The 23,727-nt window shown below is 51.1% G+C and overlaps 2 pseudogenes; one reads left to right on the top strand and one right to left on the bottom strand.

Annotated features, from left to right (window-relative positions):
• On the bottom strand, nt 1–5,602 carry LOC149333847 (uncharacterized; annotated as a pseudogene).
• Nucleotides 5,603–8,816: 3,214 nt separating this feature from the next.
• On the top strand, nt 8,817–10,797 carry LOC149333848 (uncharacterized; annotated as a pseudogene).
• Nucleotides 10,798–23,727: the final 12,930 nt, after the last annotated feature.

Genomic DNA, 23,727 nt, shown 5'->3' on the forward strand with positions numbered 1-23,727 from the left:
CTATTCCTGGGACAAAGAAAAGCACTTAAAAGTGAGAACATAATACACAATGCAATTTATACAGTCTACCATTATTAACAGAATGTTTGATGAACTCTTGAGAGTGACTACTGCCATGCAAAATGAGAAAATAAAAAGCCTGTTTAATACAACTGGGTACAACAATTGTAGTAGGACATTATGCGGCAAAAATGGTACAACACCACGTTGGAAATGGCTGTGGAACATAGAGTAACAGGGCACTTCTGTAGAGAAAGCAAGCAGTGTCATGATATAGACATTGCTGAATAGCTCACATTGTTTCAAATACAGCCTCTTAGATTCAGATTCCCAACATATTACACGGCTTTCACAGACTACAAAAGTGAAAAAAAAACACCCTCAGTTATGCTGCCACTGCATAAGGCAAGGTGTCAAAAACTGCTTGCCACAAAAGACCTACAAAGGCTTAATTGCAAGCGCAGCGTTTTTTGGGCTAATTTTTTTTTAATGGGGCTGTATTTCAAAGGAAGCTAAGTATTAAAACATTCGTGCTGTGCGTGCAATGCCAGCACTCTTTAAAGGACCCCGACCAGTGTCACTCATAGTCGATATGTTGCTCTGAAACATTGAACCTCGGCTTAGTTTATCCTTAAATTAATCTGTGTCAAAAACAGTAAGTGTTTAAGAGAGGTTTATAACTTACCAAACAACTAAAACTTTCCTTTGCAATAAACATAGCATATCAAAAATTTTCTGCTGTCTTCAGCTTTGCGCACTGGGAAACGTGCATTCTGTAAAAAGCATTTTCAGGTACAAAGTAGGTTTACCATAGAATTAAGGGCCCTATGTATATAGTGGGGGTGCCAACGAGCCAAATGTGACGTGAAGGAAGTAGTACTTATAGGCGCACTTCCATAATAGGTGGCTGGAAGTTGCATAGGAATGCACAGACCCTAAATAGACTGCTTGCTATGTCCCGCATGTTTATCGGGAATGGGCTAATCAAAGAAATGAAGCTCCTTGATTCGCCTTATAACCCTTTCAGCATGAATGCGGGCACTCGCAACCTTTCTTGTTCTTCTCACCTCTTCAGCAGAAAACTGAGGTGCTCTTTTGAAGGGGGGCATATAAAGTGTTACGCCTGCAGGAAGACTGCTTTCTAAGCGAAAGCCCTTGTCAGCCATCACTCCATCTCCTGGCAGCAAGAGTTCGAGCAAACCGCTTGTAACAACAATTTCTGTGCCACTTACATGCCCACCCTAGAGGTCAGGAATGAATGATACATAGCCGTCTGGCGCAACTCCTATTACTGCCTTAAATGTGTTATAGTGCTTGTAAGAGGAAAACGTCTGCTTTTGAGCACCGAGGCGAGACAGCTTCTGAATTGTGACTTCAGTGCAATCCAGCACAATCCTGGTCTCAGGAAACGGCCTGAATGCCTCTGGCATGTTTTGTTTTATCTGCTCCAGTGTGGGGAAGCTGTTCAGTGAGGTCAGTTCCTTGTCTAGAAAGTTCACCCATGTGCAAAATGTCCTACTCACTGTGGACTCGAAAACTCCAAAGTTTCTGGCTCTTTTGCACATGTTCCTGTGCGCAGTCGGTATAACACCATAAAAAGCTCCTCTTTTTTGTCAGATGTTTGTCTCCATGTTCACTTCCACTTCTTTCACTTTTTTTCTGCGCAGTCCTAGTACTGCATTATGCTTGCATTATTCAGAACATGATTGTACAAGCCATCAAACAGTCTTCTATTTGCAAGCCCAGTATAGAACTTGAATGAAGTTGGGTCAGTATTGTCAACAGAGAGTGTCCGCCTTTCCAGTTTTTTTTTACATTTTGCCTTCCACTTTTCTGCGTCCTTTTTAAGAACTAGGTTTTCTTGAAGTAGTTTTGCGATACTTTGAGGGCACCTTTCTTCTGACGCCTGTGTGTCATTGATGTCGCCTGTATCTGTTGCTGCCCTCTCCAGAAGCAGCAGGCCATGCACAGCATCACACTCCTTTTGGCCTGCAAGCAATAGTTTACCATATGCAGCTTATATGAACTACACAAAGCGCACCACTGCACCCTTTACAAATTATAAACCATTAACCTCTGTTTGAAGAAGCGCTGGCTGCAGTATTATCGGAAGACTGTTGGCTCTGATTACCTAAAGAAAGAAAAGCCCAACTTGTTAATGAACCTGCCAACCTGACAATATCACTTTGGTTATAGAGCACAAACCTTGCAAGTCTCCTTCACTGTCACCATCGATGTCCATGTCATCTGGAGAAATAACAAGTCATGAACAATACTGAGCTTAACACAGCTGCAAAATTAACACAACTACACCTACCTCCATCGCCCTGTACCGCAGAATCAAGAGTGCCAGATGGTGTGGTACCTAAAAAAAATAAAAAAATGAAGGCCTGGATCTATAGTAATGAAAGTGTTATGAGGGGAGGCAGAAGCGAAAGAATGAAGATGTCACAGAAGAAGCGTGCACCCCAGAGAAACGCACGCAGCAAATGCATCCTACCGTAGCACTAGTGCTGTGATACCAACTAGTGAATGCCACAGCATAATGCCCATGCACAAGTCTAATCAACAAAGTGTGGAAGACAGTCGGCACACAACGCGTCATGCAATATTTGGGACATGTTTACGGAGTAGTAAACTGTCCACGACAGCTTTAATGTGACAGTCTTTGCACCTAACAACAGAGAAGAAATAAGCTTTGAGTGAGAGCACGGTAACGATTAACGAAAAATACCCACAGTGCCATCCGAACAGTTCTTTTTAATGCTATCTCGACTGCATTACGCGGATATGCGTGACATATCTGCACAGGTTTACAACATAACGATTCCATTCAGCGCCTAATCGATGGCAGGGCTCAATGCGTGGCCGCCGCGCCTGCCAAAGCACGGGTGCGCATGCCATGAACATAAAGGGGCAGGCAAGCACAACGGGCTCCACGAATAGGTGCATTGGCTGTCATGCTGGCGATATCTGCAGGCGCGCCCGAGCTGTGAGCGGCTCAGCAAGCGATGCGAAGTTTTCATGCAAGTTGCCACAGTTTTCACAATCAATTCTTGTGCTCAAGCGCTGCCGAGTAGCTACACGAGCTATAACAGCACAAGCGCACTTGCAACAAAGCAGCTCTGCACTTTGTTTTCACGCAGCACACCGCTGCATAGGTTAAACAAGCATGCGCGCCCATAAAGACGAGCGCGAGAGGCGCACATTCAGCCATGCCGGCGATACCACGTGTGCACAGCTCTTCATGGATATGATGCGAACACACGCATAACGCACCTTGCTGTCTTAGCTTCTTTTTCGTTGTCCGCTCCATCGCGCGTTGAAAGCGGCTCACAGCACTCGCCCGTTTGGACTTCTTGCTTAAGAAAGCAAAAAGCGTCGGAACGAACGAATTCTGGGTGCCGCGGTGACATCCGAGGCCTTCCTGCCCATAAATAAGAGATTTCGTGATAGACTGCACACGCATTTAACCATAGTACCTCGTCCGTACCTGTCACAAAGTGATTCCCGCACAGTCTTGACGTGCTTGACGGTGCCCAAGGGCGGCCACGATCGTCGAGCCGGCGAACAGCTTTTATCCAGGCTTCGCGTCGAAGACGATCCCGGGAAGCGTTTCGAAAGCGAAAAAGTGTTTCATTTGCCCCGTTCCTATTGGCCGGTCGTGACCAGCGGCCATACTGGTTTTTTGCGTCACCGGCCGACGTCATAAACGTGCAGAACTGTTGATGTTGCTCACCTAATTATACGAGCCGATTGAGACGATTTTTCGGGATTGGAAAGAGCGGTCTCAAACCGCTTGAGACAGAAAATGGCGGTTGTTTACATCGCCGATGTCCGCGCGAGCAACGGTGTAAGAGGGTGTATGAAGACGGTTTTGACGTGCCGGACGAGTTGTTTCGACGTTTTGACATAGGCAAGAGCACAATGGCTGTGCAACGAACTCGCCGTTGAACTTGGAGGTGTGCGGGTGAGTGCGCGGTCAGTGGAGCGGCAAGTGCTGTGCGCGCCTTCGCTGCCGGTGGGTTTCAAGACACCGTAGGAAATGAAGTAAACGTCGACTCGACGTAGCCCAACCGACTGTGAGCAAGTGTTTGCGATGAGTTGCGCAGACCACTGTCAAAGTTAAGTCGCAGAAGGTGCGCGCTTTCCGGCGAGACCCCCAAGACAAGGCGGCGGCGAAGGAGGACTTCCTTCTAATAAACTTTCGCCACCGCAGTATCCCCGGCGGCGTCATCCGAGCATCATCCGAACGGAACGGTAACAATACCAACACGAATATCAAGTGCTTAACCCCGAAGCGGGCGGCATGAGTTGGTTACGAGGCGTCGTGAGTGATTGTTGCCGCAGTGACCGGGCGTGCCGGCTCTTAATTCCCGCAGTGAGATTGCAAGCTCCGAGCAGCTGCACCGGTCTGCTTCCGTATGTCGGCAGTTGCTGCAGTGTGATTATTCATGGTGGCCGGGTATTTTGTGAACAAAAATCTCTGCCTCTCCCGTAACCGAGAGTAGAGTAAGCATGAAATGTTTACGGGCCTAATGTCATCTCGGTGGACACCCGCACCGTACAGGAAGGGAGGAACGCCACCACCCGTTCAGCGCGATGCCTTGCCATTTGAACGCAAGGTTTTTTGAGGAAAGGAAATGGCGCAGTAATTCTCTGCCATCTCGGTGGACACCCGAACCGCAGCGTAAAGGAAGGGAGGAACGCCACCACCCGTTCGGCGCGATGCCTTGCCCTTTGAACGCAGCGCTTCTCCCCCGGATCACGTATGACAACGAAGTGTAACATGCCATTTATGTGCTTTTTGCACGCGTTATTAGAAATCGGAAATTATAATTCCGTGCATTATCAAACCCACAGCTCCACTGATATCTTGATAAACATTGAGAAGGCACTGGCAGCAATTATTTTTTGTCTCCTTTGGAGACCAACCGGCGCTTGCATGCTGGTCGCGTAGGAGGGCTTACAGAGTCTCGTTAAATCTCGTTAAGTCTCGTACGGTGCCCGGATGTTCTCGTTTCAGAGCCCGTGCTTCGTTGCTACGGGAGGCTGATTCTTCTTTGTCCAGTGTTTGTTCTATGCACTATAGGCTGTAATTTGTGATATGTACGGTGTGTTAAAATAAGGTCATGGTGTTTCTGGGTGGCCACCCACTTTGTATACATTTGTTTTGCCCTCAGTCATGAGTGTGTTTCCAATGTTTTGTTTGTTTGCACTGTTGAATAAACTTCCCTTTTATTCAGAGCCCGGATGACTGGAATTCAGTGCCCGTATGAGTGGATTTCAATGCCCGTATGAGTGGATTTCAATGCCCGTATGAGTGGATTTCAATGCCCGTATGAGTGGATTTCAATGCCCGGATGAGTGGATTTCAATGCCCGGATGAGTGGATTTCAGTGCCCGGATGATGGCTCTCGGTCTCGGCGTGACGTCACCATACTGCCGACAACGGGGGCTAAAAGCATTTCATGCTTAAAAATCCGACTCTGCTTCTCCTTTCATATTGGGCATTGCAGCCGTATGCAACACACGTCGTAGGCATTGCCAAATGCCTCGTGCTGAACGCCCGACGGCTGCAGCACGGTAGGCAGCCGGTTTGTTTACACTTCCAGTATGTTTCGCGACACCGCCGCCAGGGGATGGGCGCATGCGCAGTCGCGTCGTGAAAAAGGCGGCTTGGACAGAACGCTGCAACTCGGCAGCGCGTCAGATGAGCTCCAAGAGGACTTGGCGTCTCTTACGCAGCCTCATCTACAGTTCTCAAACGAAAGGGGAGACGCAAAAATTGGCTGTGGTTTAGCTCTGGTTAAACCGGGTAGATAGCTAGAGACACCGAACTCGGCACGTTGTCTTCGACCGTTGCGGATTCACTGTCGGAAGCTAAGCGAGCTCGTCTAGCCGCGTCGTCAGTACGACGCTTAAGCTGGATTCACACGACGGACCAAATCGCGAAGTGCCCTCGCGGATGGGCATCACGTCACCCTACGTCACTGATTCCTGCTGCTCCGCTTCACTCGCGAGCAGCGATTCGTGATATGGCCGAGAGACCTTTTCACACTTCGGATCGCTTGAGATCCTTGGCCGTGACTCTCAAAGCAGTAGCGGTTAAACTGTTTAGTCTGGCAACGAGCAAGCTTACAAAATCCAATACAAGCCTGTGGTCGAACCAAAGTACATGAGAGCGCGAAAAACTACATAGTCCTGTTGACAGCTGCGAAGATGGAACCACTTGGCGAACTTTCTAACAGCCAAAGCGCGTCTTGTTCGTACGGTTCTAGGTTCACAGATGACGCAACCTTTTTTTTTTCTTGCCCTTGTGGAAAGTTTTCCCGCTCTGTGGGATACGCACAGAGACGATTACGCCGACAATGCGACAATCCGACTGGCTCGTCCGCGCTGTCGTCTGCTGCTTCCTCCCGTCGTGTGAATGCTCGCCGCGGACGGGGGGACCGCGCGTCAGACATCACGTGACCGATTGGTCCGTGAAGCGGTCCGTCGTGTGAATCCACCTTTATCGAGACGTTTGACGCGCTCTTCCGTCTCTTCGGCACGCTGTCACCTCCTTATTTCGTTCCGACGCCAAGCCTGGCTTCTTTCAGCCTAGCCGACTCATAGCTCTCCATAACAGCTCGCCTACCGCTGTGTTGTTCTTGCGACGGAATGAAGGATGAAAATTGGCGGGGGCTTGACTTTGGTTAAGCCTGGTAGGTTGCGAAAGCGAGCGCAGCGCCTCTGCCTGAAGGAACGCGGCGCGCCGCGTCTAAAGGTCACGCGTAGCTACCGGCCGCCGCTGCGCGACGACTCGACTTGGTAGCCCATCTCTCACCCTGGTATTACGTCACGCTATGACGTTACTAGGCATGGCATGATGTCATAGGTCATTCTATATGTCACCGTGGCTACCGGCCGCCGCTGCGCGACGACTCAACTTGGTAGCCCATCTCTTATTTATTTATTGTTTCCTCAAGGGTCCACAGGGGACATTACATGAGGGGTGGGCAAACAAAAAAGTTAATACGAACACAGATGGTCTTCAATGGCGGTTTTGAATAGAACACGATTGATGATGGTCGCCACTTCGGATGGAAGGTCATTCCAGTCATTGGCTGTTCGAAGAAAAAATGACATTTTATATGTTTCGGTGCGGGCCCGTTCAGGGTAGACGGCGTTAGGGTGACTATGACGATAAAAGCGATGAGCGCGTGTTATCGGGGCAGTTTCATGATCGGAAGTGTGATAAAATTTATGATACAGCGAAAGACGGGCGATTTTACGCCGACAGGCCAGTGTTGGGAGATTAAGCTGAGATTTTAGTGCTGTAACGCTAGTATAATGAGAGTAGTCTGAGCAAATGAATCTGGCGGCGCGGTTTTGGACTGCTTCGAGCGTGGTGATTAGGTTAGTATAGTGGGGATCATATGCAGCACATGCGTAATCAAGTTTAGGACGTATGAAAGTTATGTAAGCAAGAAGCTTAATGGGAGGGGGAGCTAATGATAGGTTACGGCGCAAATACCCTAGAACTTGATTAGCTGAATTGGTGATTTGGTGAATATGATGCGACCAGGTTAAATCTTTACTTAAATGGATACCAAGATACTTGTATGAGTCAGCGGACGAAATAGGATTGTTGAGAATTGTATAAGTATTTTCACGGTGGTTGCGCCGGCGATGGAAAGAAATAAGTGACGTTTTACTGCTATTTAGGGACATGAGCCAAGTACTACACCATTCTTCGACGCGTGCGAGATCTTCTTGAAGAATGGTGGCGTCGGAGGAATTATGTATTGGGCGGTAGATGACGCAATCATCCGCAAAGAGTCGGACATTAGATCTGATGTTAGAGGGTAAATCATTTATGTAGATAAGGAACAGAAGAGGGCCTAAAACGGTCCCCTGAGGGACGCTCACCCTGATATGACGTCAGAGGTAGTTCTAAAGGTCAAACGTGGCTACCGGCCGCCGCTACGCAAAAGGCCGTTCATGAGCGTAGTATTGCTTTCGCAACAAAAGAGTTCCGGCGTGCTCTGCACGGGTACCAAGTACGACGGCGCAACTTGCGGACACTTTGTGCGACAGGTACCTCTGCCGCACAAATGACCCAGTTGGGCCCGAGTACACGTATTCCGGCAAGCCAGATCAGGATTTAGACGGCTCTTTTGCATGACCTTCAGGCGGCTCTGTCTAAAATGCGCCAAGGTGGGGCACCGGGTCAGGATCGTGTAACAGTGAAACTGTTGGCGAACCTCTCGGACTCGGCATACCTCTATTTGCTACAGTACGTAAATAAGATCTGGGGTGGGTGTCCACTCCCTCTCGAATGGAAAACATCGCTTGTAACGTTCATCCCCAAAACAGGTAAAGCCGTGACTACGGACAACTTGAGACCCATCTCATTGACCTCGTGTGTGGGAAAGCTCATGGAGACGATGGTACGGGATCGCCTCTCTCCATACACGGAGGCTAAGGGCCTCTTTGCATACACTATGTTCGCGTTCCGCCCGCACATGTCTGCACAGGATGTTCTACTCCAACTACGAAGAGACATAATACGACCCACAGCCATGCAACAAAACGACAAGGCCATTCCTCGATCTTAAGGGGTCGTTTGATAATGTTAAATATGGTACCACACTAACTTGAACACCGCTAACTGTGGGGCGAAGGTCTTCGCCTATGTCATAGACTTCCTCTCTGCGCGTCAGGCACTCCTTCGGATCGAGCACGAGGAATACGGCCCGTACTCTATGGGTACACGAGGTACACCACAGGGGGCGGTGTTATAACCGCTCCTTTTCAATATCGCCATAATGCACATGCCCGGCCAACTGGCTCAGGTGGAGGGCATAAAACATGCATTCTACGCAAACGATATTACAACCTGGACCACCAAGGGGAGCCTTGAGGAGATGGAGGACCGCCTTCAGCAAGCCGCCTCCATAGTCAATGCATATGCTGCCGACTGTTGTCTTCAATGTTCTCCCGCCAAATCAGAGCTTGTACACGTCAGGACAAATCGCAAGGACAGTACGTCTCTACACATATCTCTGTCGGGCGGTCCCATCAGAGAAGTGGCAGAGCTCCAGATCCTGGGTCTGTTTATCAATAAGAAGCTTAGGCAGGACTCTACAATAGCGAACCTCAAGCGCATAAGTGACAGGTAGGGCGCATGATCCACTGCGTTTCCAACAAGCTGGGTGGTATGCGAAGCAGGAACGCGCTACGGTTCACCCATGCCTTCGTGACTAGCTGGATCCTATACGCCGTGCCGTACCTACGCACCACCAAACAAGAAGACGAGCGTATTGACGCCATCATCAGGAAGGCAACAAAGCAAGCCCTGGACATCCCGGTGGTTACCTCCAACGCCAAACTGAAGGTGTTGGGGGTGGTAAACTTTTATCAGGAGTTGCAGGAGGCCCCCCCCCTCGTGAACCAGTATACGCGGCTATCGCAAACGGTTCCTCAGCGCCGCCTGCTAAACCGCTTACACATCCATCACACATGCATACCAGAGAGGACGGAGAACATCCCGGTGGTGTGGCGCCACATGCTCTGGGTCTCTCCGCTTCCGGGGAACATAGACATAGCTTCACATGAAGGCAGACGACAAGCGCGGGTTCGCAAGCTTTAGAGCCAATATGGATCTAAAGAGGGCGTCTACTACGTGGACACCATAGGGCCGTCACCCGCGGGATTCTGCACGGCTGCCGAAGCCCACCGGGGAATGAATGTCGATGGGCTATCTTTTCGGGCCCCAAATTCAACACGAGCGGAGGAAGTTCCAATAGCTCTCGCTTCCGCCGGTCCAAAATCGAGAACGGTTATCATAGACTGTCGCCGGGCCTGTGAACATTGTTTTGCAGGGGAAATATCACCTCTTGCCTCAAAAATTCTAAGACGGGCTCCCGCCGATCCAACTCGCACAAACGTAATCTGGGTTCCTGGCCACCAGGGTCTACCAGGCAATGAGGCCGCTGATGCGGCCGCCCGAGCGCTCACACACCGGGCTCCTCATCCTAGCTCTCCTGGCTCAGAAGCTCATAAACCGCTTCTGCGTTTCCGCGAATTCCTAATTCATTATTGTGCCAGCCACCGCCTCTACCCGGCACCTGCCATGGGGTGGTCGTGGTGGTGAGAACATTTATTAAGAAGGCACAGGAGGTATGTTTGTATCAGCCCGTAAGAGACCGACCTTTACAAGCACTAGGTGGAGGTCCCTAGTAGGGGACCGCAGGGGTGGTGGCCGCCACCTGGGCGCGCCCGACTAAGGCTTGTTGGGACTGTAAGTCATGGCAGCCGAGCGGGGCGCCTCCCAGCCCTCCCGGGTTGGGTTGGGGATGGGGAGAATAGCCGGGTTGCAGGGGCAGGCCCACACCATGTGATAGGTGGCAGAAGACACCGCACTACAGTGCGGGCAGCTGCCGTTAAAGAAGGGGTCAAAATGTTTTAGTGGTGCCGGGCACAGCAATGTATTGGAGAAAAGGCGGAGGAGGGCTGAGTAAGACGGAGGAGCGAACTCTGCGGCGCCTGCAGACAAGAACTCTTCTCTGCCCTGCCACAGCACAACACTTCGATCCGAACATAGATGGCCGCTGCCCGCTCTGGGAAGAGACCTGCGATATCTTTCACATGGTGTGGGCGTGTACTCAGAATTCTCACCTTCCCCCTTCCCCCACCCCCACCCGAGAGGCATGGGAGACTGCCCTCCTCAACTGCTCCACACTGGAGTCCCAAAGGGCTCTAGTAAAGCGGACGCGAGACGGAGCCTCGTCGTGCGGTGTCCCGGACTAAGGATACCGACCACGGAGCGGGGTTTTCTGACCTGCAAACTCTCTGTGAGTATTAAAGTTTTTCACCACCACCACCATCCCGGGGATGCACCGCCAAGCGCCTCTTCTGAGGCGAAAAATGTACCGGGCTTCCGTGCGGGTTATAGCAAGGGCAATTCTAAAACTGCGATTCTAAATTTTGCTCGAGGCCGAGTCCATGTCCCTGCTTTTGGCATACTGGACTCGCCCGATGCCCCCCCCCCCCCCGCCCCGCCAAGTGGAGCTGATATGGATGGTGGTGAAAAACATTTATAATGCAATAAATATTTACAGAGAGGTGATTGGGATAGGCCCTATTGGCCCTTTCCCCTAACAATACTAGGTGGAGCCCCTATTCCGGGGCCCCATTGGCAAGGGACGCCGCCCGCGTCCGGTGAACCAAGGCCTTTTGGGTCTTTAGGTCCTGACAGCCGAGCAGGGCCGCCTCCCAGTCCTCTCTGGTGGGGTTGGGGTTGGGGGGGATAGATGGGTTTGACTGACACGCCCAAACCATGTGGAAGGTGTCAGCCACCTCCCCACAGAACTGGCACGCGCCATCAAAGGATGGATTGAAATGTTTAAGCACCGCCGGGCACAGTACAGTGTTGGTAAGAATTTTGATGAGGAGGCGCTCGTCAGCGCGATCCAGACCCTTACAAGGGGCCGGGTAGCGCCGGTGCTCCTCCTTGTAGTAATCGGTGATTTGTTTGAATGTAATGGCCAGATTGTCTGATTGGGAGTACCCTTCCAAGGACAGGGAGATAGCCCGGGGAGAGAGTGCGCGGGCGGCCTGATCGGCCTGTTCGTTTCCCTGGAGTCCCTGGTGACCGGGGGCCCAAATCAGGTTGCGTGGAGTTGGATCTTCAGATCGACAGCTATATTCCAGTATGCGCCAGGCAAGCGGGGGAGCCCAGCCCAACTCATAGTTCCGACAGGCCCCTCGCGAGTCGGTGATGATGCCCGCGCACTCCGGGAATCCCGGAAACGAGGCCGCCAACCTTTTAGCCCGAGGTTCTTTAAACCGGGCTCAGGTGGCCTCTGATCGGGGATTCACGAAGGAGCGCATGCACCCATTCAGTGAGCTGACCCAGGCGCACAGAGCCTTACGCCAGCTCTACCCCCCGCCCCACCCCTCCCTACATAACAAACACGCAACACTCTGGAGCAGACTACAGACACACACACTCCCTTCACCCCTTACCCTAGCCCATTATCATCCCTCCTTCCCCACTCCGGCATGCACTCTATGCCCAGAACCCTTCGCTTCTTCCCTCCACATCCTTTCCCTCTGCCCGGCGGACCCTCCCCCGCGGGACCTAGAGAACCTCAAGACCTGGGAGGACTGGGAGGCCCTGCTGCGCTCGGAGGACCCGGCCGGGCAGACCATCGCCACCGGCCGTGCTGCCAGTGTTATGGACCTTCGGAACATAAACACTTGAGTGCAGTGGGGTCGTGCGGGGACCCTGGGGCGTGCCCCGAATTCCTCTGTAAATAAAGTTTTCTCTCTCTCTCTCTCTCTCTTCTGAGGCGAAAGCGTTTACTGCCTCATCGTTGTCGAGAAAAGGTTGTCAGCACGAGCTTGTCAGCAGAGGGGTAACGCTTTTGATGGGTATTCATTTTGATATGTTCGACAGTTACTGTGTAATTTCCTTTCCTCAAATACAATTTTCATTTTCTTCATTAAGGCCCCTCTTTCTCTTTCTTCTTTCGCTCCCACTTCCTTCCTTCCTGTACGGTGCGGTTCAAGTGTCCACCAAGATGACAGAGAATTACTGCGCCATTTCCTTTCCTCAAAAAGCGTTACGTTCAAAGGGCAAGGCATCGCGCCGAACGGGTGGTGGTGTTCCGTGTACCGCCTGGCAGCGCTACGACACGCTTTCGCGTTACACTCCTAAAGGCGAAGCATAAGCGTCATTAATTAGAAGGTAATTAGTACTTAGCTTTTAATCTGTAATTAGTCATTAATTGTAAATTGGTCAGTACTTAGTAATTAGTCTAATTATGTATGGCGTCATCCAGTGGTCAAGTCACCAGTGTCACAGAGGTAGCGAAAGTGGTGCAGAAAACGCTTTCATCTCTACGCAAAGTCCCCCTGATTTTTTTTTGTTTTCGGGTGCCTTCTGTATTCGCACGTCGCGCCTGTGCTGTTCACCCGAGTAAGACAGTTACTGCGACTTTTCTTTCCTCATAATTTATCTTCACAATTTCATGCCGCCAGCCCTACACCAGGACACCACCAAGAATATGCCACTGATGCAGTTACAACGGTCTGTTTGGAATTAGAATATCGAAATCATGCGCTCATTTTTCCAGTTTGGACATCGCCGAGTATAAAATTTTCCAGTGGTTGCAAAAACGCTCTGAGAATCATCGCGGAAGACTTCATTTTCAAAGAAATACTCAAGTTAATATCAGCCGGATGCAAAATATACCTTGAGCACCTTAGCGTTCTCTTCATGAGGGCTCGAGGGCTACATTCCCTTTGTGGCTTTAATAACTTCAAAGCGCATTCAGGGTCAATTAGAGGTCTAGCTTTGGCACGCTACAGTCACCTGCGTGGTAGCGCGTGTCTTTTGGCGCGCGGTTCATGCGGGATTCCGTGGGCAGGGCATTTCGTACTTCGTCTCCCGCGGCCGATTCCCCAGCGGCCGTTTTGCTCGCCTGTTAATTGTTGCGGGTCTTTTTAGTTTATGGCGCAGTCGATGCGCCGCGGTCGCTGGTGGCTTTCGACGCCGCGCTGTGTGGCCGATTCTCGGCCGTCTCCGACGAGAGCTCATCAGTTTTTTGTCCGAGGAACTCTTTTTCTTGGGTGAGGAAGAGTTCCTCCGGCAATGGTCGTGCCCATTCATTTCTGTGAATAATAGTCGTCTTGTCCTGGTTTTTAGGCCAAACTGGCGCTAAGGTGTCTTTTTAAATATTTCAATGTCAAATTATTGCCTTTTCACCCTTGTGTCAATAGGTATTCTATTCTGTTTTACATCGCCCACGAGCAATTCATATTAGTTAGAGATGTTTATGGTAGCTGTTTAATTGGCTCGCCTTACATGCTTATTGTCATGTGTTCTTGGAAATGTCACTGTACCTGGTAACCTTGGCATGTGTACATATGTAAATAAAATTTTTCTAAACAGCTTTGGCAGGGAGCGATACGGTACACGCCACTGCTTATTCAGATGACATCACTCTGTACTTACCTGATGAACGCAGCCTACTTGAAACTCTAAATGTTTTTCGTGAGTAGGCCTCCTTGTCTGGAGCTGCTCTTAATTACTCGAAGAGTTGTGGGGTCTACCCAGACTCGTATTACATCTGCAATACCTTTGCAGTGCTGCGCGCAGATGCACATTTTAGGTGTGACCTACGACTGTGCTGGATTATGGGATGGTGTGTGGTCTTCGGTCGTCGAAGACATTACAGCTCGTGGGCGAAGGGCCAAGACATTCGACCTGCCTCTGCTTGAGAGGCGCTACCTGGTTCAGTCAGTCATTCTCGGTGCCTTCTGGTACCTCCGCTATACTGTTAAACCACCCCTCCGTGTCATAAGGCGGGTGCAGACTACAGTTTTTTCTTTTTTTTTTTGGATCAGGCGGTACCGAGCTTGTGGCTCGTGCTCTTCTTGGACAACCACGGGAGAGAAGAGGTTTTGCCTTTCCAAATATGTCTGTTACGTCCTCGCTGTCAGCTTTAAAGGGTATTTTGCGTATCCTGCTAGGAAGGAAGGAAGGGAAGGGAAAACTTTATTTACACTAATGGTTGTTCCTGCGGTTTGGGGCATCTTCAGAGACGTCTTGGTTCTACCCCCAGGAACTTTCTCTGTCGAAGTCGTCCGCCTCTAATCAGTGGTCGGTTGCCCTCAGTCCAGGGCTCCGCTGGCCACTGCCGCCCGTTGAGCTCGCTGTACCAGACCTTGTTGGTCTTCACAGCGGTCGCTGGACAGCAGAGTCTCCCACTGCTCCGCACTCGGGTTTTGTATTTTGGGGACCACGTCTATGTTTTGGCAGGCCCATGTGATGTGGTATAGAGTAGGTTTTTCGTCGCACCAGGGACATTTGTCCGTGTGTATCGTAGGGTGCATTTTGTTTAGTATATGTAGGTTTGGGAAAGAGCCTGTTTGTAATTGTCTCCAAGTGACAGCCTCCTCTCTGCTGAGAGATTTGTGCGGTGGGGGATATCGCATTCTTCTGCCTCTATAGTTTTGTAGTATGGCCGAATATTCCCTGGGTGCTGGCGCGAGTTCCGCGGTCTCGTCGGATGCTCGGAAAGTAATGTATCCTCGAGCTATCCTGTCGGCCTCTTCGTTCCCTGCCACCCCCGTGTGTGCCCCGGTACCCACACAATTTTGTGTTGGATCTTGTCGTTTTGTTCTTCCTGGTTTTTAATTCTGTCGCTCGCTGCGAGGAGTATACGGAGCGCGTGACGATCTATCCTGCCATTCATGTAATTTCGGCAGGCTGTTTGAGAGTCCGTGAGTATTGCTAGCGACCGCCCGGTTCTGTAGCCCTCCGCCACCGCTAGAGCAACGGCTACTTCCTCGGACTCTGCAGCTGTGCAGCCTCGGAGGAAACGCGTCTCCGGCGCAAACCCTGACTCGGTACTTTTAAGGCAGAAGCCTTTAATGCCTCATCGTTGTAAGCAGGAGCTGTCGACAGAAATGTCACGCTTTTCAATTGGTGGAAACGGTCGTGACGTCACAGTGCGCAAATTTCAAACGGGGCCAATTGTACTTTGGCTACTAACCATGCAACCAATTAAAGGGATCGTATAGTGATGCTCCAAGTAAGTTTGACTGAGTTTAGTTAATTGCTTACTTAATCAATTAGTCTAATTAACATTTCTAGTCAGACCAGATAAATAAATAAAACCGAGTAAGAAATTGGCCGCGCTTGAGAATCGAACTCCGGTCTCCGGAGAGCGAGTCGAGCACGCTACCACTCCGCCATGCCAGCTTTTTTTTTCTTCAACATGGTATTTATTACAGTGATGTAATGTTCTATGTACATGAACTATATACAAGCCATTATGAAAACAGTGTTAAACAATACATATTGAAAAGACCATGCACTAGAAAAGGGGCAATGCAGAGCACATCACTAATAGTGAGTGCCACTCCGGTTCGTACTCAGTCTGGGCATACAAGTCTCTTAGATGAACAACCATTCGACTGAAGTGATCCTTTGTAGACACAACAGGTTCACAGTGTCTGTCCATCATGCGGGTTTTCCAGAGGCTGTGCAGTCCAATCAGAAAGAACATGTCCAGGGGTTCATCAAGAAATGGCAGCGCAGTGAGGTAGCGAACAGAATGTGGAGCCAGATGAATTCTTTTTTTAAATGTGCGTTGCAGGATATCCCAGAAGAGTACTGCATCTTTGCAACTGATGGAACAATGCTCAATTGTTTCTGGTTCATCACAAAGGCAGCAATTAACGGTAGACACAAAAATGCCCTTTTTCTCTAACCATTTTCTAACGGGCAACGTACCGGTACTCCGCCATGCCAACTCGATGGGTTAGGAATGAACAAAGGTGCGTCTAATGAATACGGTGTCTTCGTTCGCTACCATCTTCCTCCCTTCCCGTTACGCCGAGGTTTAGGTGTCCACCGAGATATGAGAGACAGATACATTTCCTTTCCTCAAAAACCAATTTACCGACGAGCAAGGCGTATTTGTCCGCGTTTCAGATTGATCCAAATTGTCGTGACGTCACCGCGCGCGAATTTTGACCGGTGTCCACTGCAATATGTGAGACAGTCACAGCGCAACTTCCTTTCCTCAAATACAATTTTCGTCTAGTGTCTACTGAGATATGTGAGACAGTTAATGCGTAATTTGCTTTCCTCAAATACAATTTTCATTTTCTTCATTACGGCCCCTCTTTCTTCTTTCACTCACACTTCCTCCCTTCCTGTGCGCTGCGGCTCAGGTGTCCACTGAGATGACAGAATTACAGCCCCATTTCCTTTCCTCAAAAAGTGTTGCGTTCAAAGGGCAACGCATCGCGCCGAACGTATGGTGGCGTTCCTTGGACTCCGTGGCAGCGCTACAACACGCTGTCACGTTCCACTCCTAAAGGCGAAGCTTAAGCGTCATTAATTGGCAGTTAATTAATGCACCAACAAAATGTGCAGTGAACAATCGCGTAGCAGAATGCAGCACTCAGGCTTTCGCCTTTCACCACTTTAGCCGCTAAAGTTCCTCGTAATTTTTTTGGACCCTTCTTTACGCCTTTTGGATCCCGCGGCCCCTGTTAATCAAGGACCTCAGTCAGAGCAACCTAGGGGGAGCCGAGCGGAGCGGACGCGCTTCACATGGGTGCTGTGAACTTTCGCCTTTATTTTCCCACTTACCCATCATAGCGCCCTAAATTCCTACCTCAGGCTTTCGTGAACCCCCAAGGGACCTTTACGAGGACTCCTTTGTCCGTGAGTACGCCGTATTTTGCACAAGCACTTTACGAAGATCTCCGAAGCGGAGTCGCCGCACTAAGCCTAACCCCTCTCGGCGGCCCACGGCGGAGCGGCGTTCCACGTCAACGCCGCCTCGGCGGCGCACGGCGGAGCGGCGTTCCACGTCAACGCTTCATATGGCCGACGCCGCTGCCTTCCCATCCAGCCACAGCGGGTCGTGCTCGCTGTCCACGGCAGCGGAGGGAGTCCACGAACTTGCCGACATGGATACCCAGGACGCCATGCCCGGAATTTCTACCACCGACACAACGGAGGGGGGCCTACCGCACGGGACGCAACGAGACAGGACTGAAGCCTACCCGAAGGCGACGCCATGGTTCAGGATGATCGACGCACGCAAAAAACGGTTCAAACCTGTAACGGAGGCCGAAGCACACACACCTGCCGAAAGATCACGACCCGCACGCCCCATCAAATTACCGAGGCTGCCGCATGATGACTACAAGGTGGTAATACGTCTACGTGGAGGGGTGACGCTGCATAACAACTCCGGTAGGTCACTTCTTGCTGCTTTGCAATTCAAGCTCAGCCGCCAATTGACCCACGAGGCCAGAGTCAGGATCAAGCCAGCACAAAACATCGCTATTCTGAGCACCCCAGATCCGGACCTCACGGAACAGATATGCAACATCCAAGCAATCAATCTAGGAGGAAAGGAATATTCAATGAGCGCTTATGCAGCCTCACCAGATAACTCATGCAAAGGCATCATTACCGGCGCCTTACCGATACCTTCAGAAGAGGAATTACTAAACTGCACGGAAACATATCCCCAACAAATCAACATCATTCAAGCGAGGCCTTTCGGCACCAAGGGGGCATGTCTATATACCTTTGAAGGCAAAGCAGTGCCACGGTTTGTCTACCTCAGCGGCATCGAATACAGGTGCAAACCATTCCGACCAGTGATGCAGGTTTGCGGATGCTGCCTGAAAATAGGGCACCGTGCTGACATTTGTCCCACTCCGCAGGAGAAAAGATGCTACAATTGCGGAGTACGCAATCCTCCACCAGGACATGTCGATTGCAAAAAGTACTGCATCGTCTGCGACACATCGGACCACTCCACCATTGACACGAACTGCCCGGCAAGACAGAAGAACTACACCACAAGAGGGAAAAAGAAAAGCAAAGCTGATGAAGGCGTAATCCGACGTCATCATTATAAAGACATTGCTGCACAGAGCCAAATGCAGAATAACCAAAAGCCTGAGCAGAAGCAAAAGAATGCGCAGAAGAACAAGACTGAACAGGAGCGCGAGACTGAGCATCGGCCCAAATTTAACCAAACCCAAGCCGACCGGCCGGGAGAACTTCAAGGATATAACAACAGCACAACACTTCCCCCGAAAGGGAATCAGAAAAACGGTCCAAGCAAGGCACTCGCCATCCATCCAAAGAAAGCTTGGAACAAGAGCAGAGAACAATGGCCACCCCTCCCACCACTGAGGAAGGAAAACCCAGTGGCCACCACGGGTGTCCAGACACCTTTGGAGCAGACCATGGAGACCGAGACCTCAGAACCGTCGGACAACCAAGATAGCAAAGACCACACGGAAAAGTGCAGTGCGGACACCGTGAACGCTGGATGTAAAACTTCACAACGCGATTTCACACAACTTCAACCCCTTCGGGTGCCCAGTGGTGCCGAGACAGACGCCACCGAGCCACGAGCCTGTACCTCGAAAGCCAGTGATTGCGCATCCCATATCCAGGAGACCCAGGAGACGCAGTCACTCCGGAACGCTACACCCGAGAAAGAAGCCGGCTCTGCTAAAAGCGGTGAGTTGTCCGTCCAAGGAGCCTCCACTCCCACCTCTTTTCGAAACCCTGACTCCCCTATTACACCTCAAGAGGCGGTTAAACAGTACATACGTTCCGCTGAATTTCGCTCAGAAATCACTGCCATAATAAATACTATAGTTGCTGAACAACTCGGAGCGATGCAGCAACAGCTCATACTAGCCCAGGCACAGTTGATACAGTCCATGGCTGACAGGATAGAAGCTACGATTAACACACGCTTGGAAAAACATGAAGCCGGCATCAACAAGCTTTTCGAACTTGTACCGCATCAGGAATTGCCTCGCAAGCAGCGCGCAGTTGAACCCGCTGCCTGTCCTCATCCACTCAATCCAGACCAGCAACATGGCGCAGAACAATAACACGCGAAAACGTCGGCGGCGACACCAGTCCAACACACCAGCAGAAACAATTATATGGCAATGGAACTGTCGCAGCATACGCCGAAAACAAGCACAACTAGCCGCATATATAGCAACCTCCCCTAATCCCCCCCATGTCATCGCTCTGCAAGAGACGGAAACAAATCGCATTCATATCCGCGGTTATCACACGGCAGCCCTTACACCACGTACGGCAATCTTGACACTCGCATCTATGCCGGTACTAGACCGCACACCGACAAACACGCCCGACAGCAAGGGCACTCAATATACCGCGATAGAGCTAAGCTCACCAGGACACACACATGGCCTCACTATTATTAACATATACAGCAATCCTAAAGATAAAGGCAGAGTTATTCCGGGTATCCTGGGCTCCTTCCGTTCCTCAAACCTTCTTGTGGTGGGTGATTTTAATGCACGTCACACGCACTGGGGATACAACTCCGATACCCCCAAAGGTAATCTGATTTCTACCGCAATGGCTGATTACAACCTTAGCCTGATCACAAACCCCACCGTACCCACTCGCATTGGCACAAGCGTCACCCGCGACACCACACCCGATCTCACATGGGCCACACAGAACATAATCGTTAAATCTCACACGGTGCTCCAGGATAGCCTTGGAAGTGACCATTTTCCAGTCTCCACTATTATATCTTATGAATCCAAGATTTTCAACCCTCGTTCGCAGCTTCTCACTGACTGGGATAAATTGCGCTCATATTTGGCAACTGATTCGACAGAACCCCGTACTGTCACTGACTGGACAGACCGTCTGGTGAAGGCCATCCAGGCGAACAGCAAAACCATTAAAAATACCCCTAAGGCACCGCAGGTTGATCCGCATCTGGCTCATCTATGGGAGGCCCGACAGGGACTTCTCAAGCGCTGGCGTCACCAGCGACACAATCGTAAATTGAGACTCCGCATAGCCGCTCTCACTCGCGAGGCAGAAGAATACGCGAACACGCTAGCCCGCGCAAACTGGGCAACCTTTTGTAACGACCTGAAGGGTACATTAAGCACTAAACGCACGTGGTCCCTCCTACGCGCTCTCTTGGATCCAACAACCACTAAATCTCAGACACAAGTAAACACACAACGTCTAATACAACTAGAGCTCCAAAAGGGCACCGACGTAATTGGCCAACTACGGGACACTTATATACCCACATCTCTTCAGTCGGCAGATCCACCCAATCTACCTCCACCTAACCCAGAACTTGATGCCGACATCACCTTAAACGAAGTCCGCCGAGCACTCTTTAGTATTCGCCGCTCTACGGCGCCGGGGCCGGATGGCATAACGTACAAGGCACTACTCAATCTGGACGATGTCTCCCTCCAGGAACTCACGGAGCTCTTTGATAACCACTGGCAAGCTAGGACGCTCCCATCAGCCTGGACCCATGCCAGCATGCGATTTATACCCAAACCGGGCAAAGCCCTCACTCTTCAAAATTTGCGCCCCATCTCCTTAACGAGCTGTGTCGGCAAGCTCTTCGAGCACGTCATTCTCAATCGCCTGCAGCCATTCCTAGAAACAACAGGCTTTCTCTCAAACGTTCAATTCGGCTTCCGCCCAAACATCTCGGCGCAAGACGTACTTCTCGCGCTTAAAGAGTCCCTCTTTTGCACTAAGCGTCGTACAGCCTCTACGCGAGCCATACTGGCCCTGGATATCCATAAGGCTTTCGACACAATAAGCCATGACCATATCCTCACGACATTAGCCACCACGGGGTGCGGCACCCGCATATGGCAATATATTCGGGCCTTCCTTCAGGGGCGCACGGCAGACCTCCACCTTGGGGATATTGCCTCCCAGCCTTTCCCCCTGCCTAACCGGGGAACCCCACAAGGGGCGGTTCTATCACCTTTACTCTTTAACATTGCAATAGCGCCACTGGCAAACGCCCTTGCTGCTGTCCCAGGGCTCCACACAGCCATATACGCAGATGATATAACCCTCTGGACAACGGCAGGATCCCTTGGAACAGCCCAGGATATCCTACAATCTGCCATAGACATCACCACCACTCATTTAGCAAACACAGGCCTCCGTTGCTCTCCAAATAAATCGGAACTCCTGCAGCTGAAACCCCTCCCCAGTGACCCCCCGATTGAACTGCACATGTATGGGAATCCAGTGCCCATTGTGCCTCAGTCGAAGATTCTCGGCCTTCTAATTAACAACACACTCGATGCAACCGCCACCCTTCAGCTCTTGCAGAGACAGACCAAACAGGTCGCTGCACTTATCAGGCGGGTGGCAGCACGCAATCATGGGCTGTCTGAACGCGAGACCCTCAATATGACAAATGCACTAATCATTAGCCGCATTACATATCACCTTCCATACCACATACTCACTCAGCGGCAAAGACAACAGGCAGACATCCTAATACGCACGGCTGTCACCTCTGCCTTACGTCTTCCACGGACGGTTAGCACGAAACGTCTCCTGGCCACTGGTACCCACAATACAGTGATGGAATTAATAGAGGCTCAGCGCACCAACCAATTAGTCCGCCTGAGTCGCACGGAAACAGGACAATGCCTACTGCGACAGCTACGTCTCAATCCACCAATTCCCACCCCAACAAGTCCTACACCTTACATGATTTCTCTGCGCACGCAGGATCACATTGTCAGAAGCCCCTACCGCGCAATATGAGTGCTAGTCTCCATCACGGTAGGCGGCAGGCACGAGCGAGCTATTACACGAAAACATACAGCAACCGCTCCGATATCCTTTATGTCGACGCGGCACAAAATTCTAAACCAGGATATTTCACGGCAGTCGCAGCCTATGAAGACGGCACAGTGGGGGCCGCTGCCACTATTCGAACTAATTCGCCTGCAGAGGCGGAAGGAGCCGCCATCGCACTTGCTCTGGCCCACTCCATCATTGACAAAAACATAACAGAAATTTGCACAGATTCACACGCCGCGTACCGCCACTACCTACAGGGCGTGGCGACTCCGGCAACACACCGTATTCTTACCACGGCCACCTCTCTCGACCGAACGGTTACTCTGTCGTGGGTCCCTGGGCATGCCTCGATCCCCGGTAATGAGCGCGTTCATGCGCTGGCCCGAGAACTCTCCTCCCGGACCCCGGAGGATCAGGCACCCAACCCTGCGCAAGAAGCCCCTTCGGTCCTCTCTACATATCACCAAATTACCACATTTTACAAATTCAGCCGCATGACACTGCCACCACCCCACAGTACCTTGTCGCCCTTATCCAGCGCCACATGGCGGCAATTACAGACAGGCTGCTTTATTTCACCCCACCGCCTCTCATGCTTTCATCCCACCTTTCCTCCTGATTGTAACACCTGTGGCGTGCCCAAATCCACACTTTTCCATTACCTTTGGGAATCTCCTTCCCCAAAGGCAGTATCCCCCATCCCCAATCCCACTCATTCTTCCTGGGAGGCTGCTTTACGGACCGCTCAGCCCACCGGCCAGAAATGGCTAGTGGATCGGGCTTTACGTGAAGCACTAGCCCGTGGACTCCTGGACCAGTAGGGGACCACCCTGGAAGATTTTTTTTTTTTTTTGTGTAATAAAGTTGTTTCCATCCATCCATCCAGAGCAACCTACCGCTTTCTATGCTTCGTCAGTGGCCTTTTACAGGCATGTAACAGCAGTAGCACCTGATGTCAACATCGTCGCAGACCGCGTGGTGGACATTATGGGCTCGCTATTGCTGCCTGTTGTGCCGGCGGCTCGCCGCTCACGCGCCGCGTTCAGTGGGCGGGCTTAGCGTCGACACCTCTCCCAGACCATCTACACGACTTTGTCTGGAAACTTGGCTGGGCAGTGCTCCCTACTTGTGATCGGTTAGAGCGGTGTGGTGTGTCACGCTCCAGTACCTGTCCGAAATTGCCCGCTCCCGGAATCTAATCGTCACGCTACAGTCACCTGCGAGGTAGCGCGTGTCTTTTGGCGCGCGGTTCATGCGGGATTCCGTGGGCAGGACATTTCGTGCTTCGTCTCCCGCGGCCGTTTCCCCAGCGGCCGTTTTGCTCGCCTGTTAATTGTTGCGGGTCTTTTTAGTTTATGGCGCAGTCGATGCGCCGCGGTCGCTGGTGGCTTTCGACGCCGCGCTGTGTGGCCGATTCTCGGCCGTCTCCGGCGGGAGCTGATCAGTTTTTTGTCCGAGGAACTCTTTTTCTTGGGTGAGGAAGAGTTTCTCCGGCAATGGTCATGCCCATTCATTTGTGTAAATAGCAGTCGTCTTGC

Source organism: Amblyomma mixtum, chromosome 8 (assembly GCF_055824585.1).
Source record: "Amblyomma mixtum isolate Tamu chromosome 8, ASM5582458v1, whole genome shotgun sequence".
Taxonomy (NCBI): Eukaryota; Metazoa; Arthropoda; class Arachnida; order Ixodida; family Ixodidae; genus Amblyomma; species Amblyomma mixtum.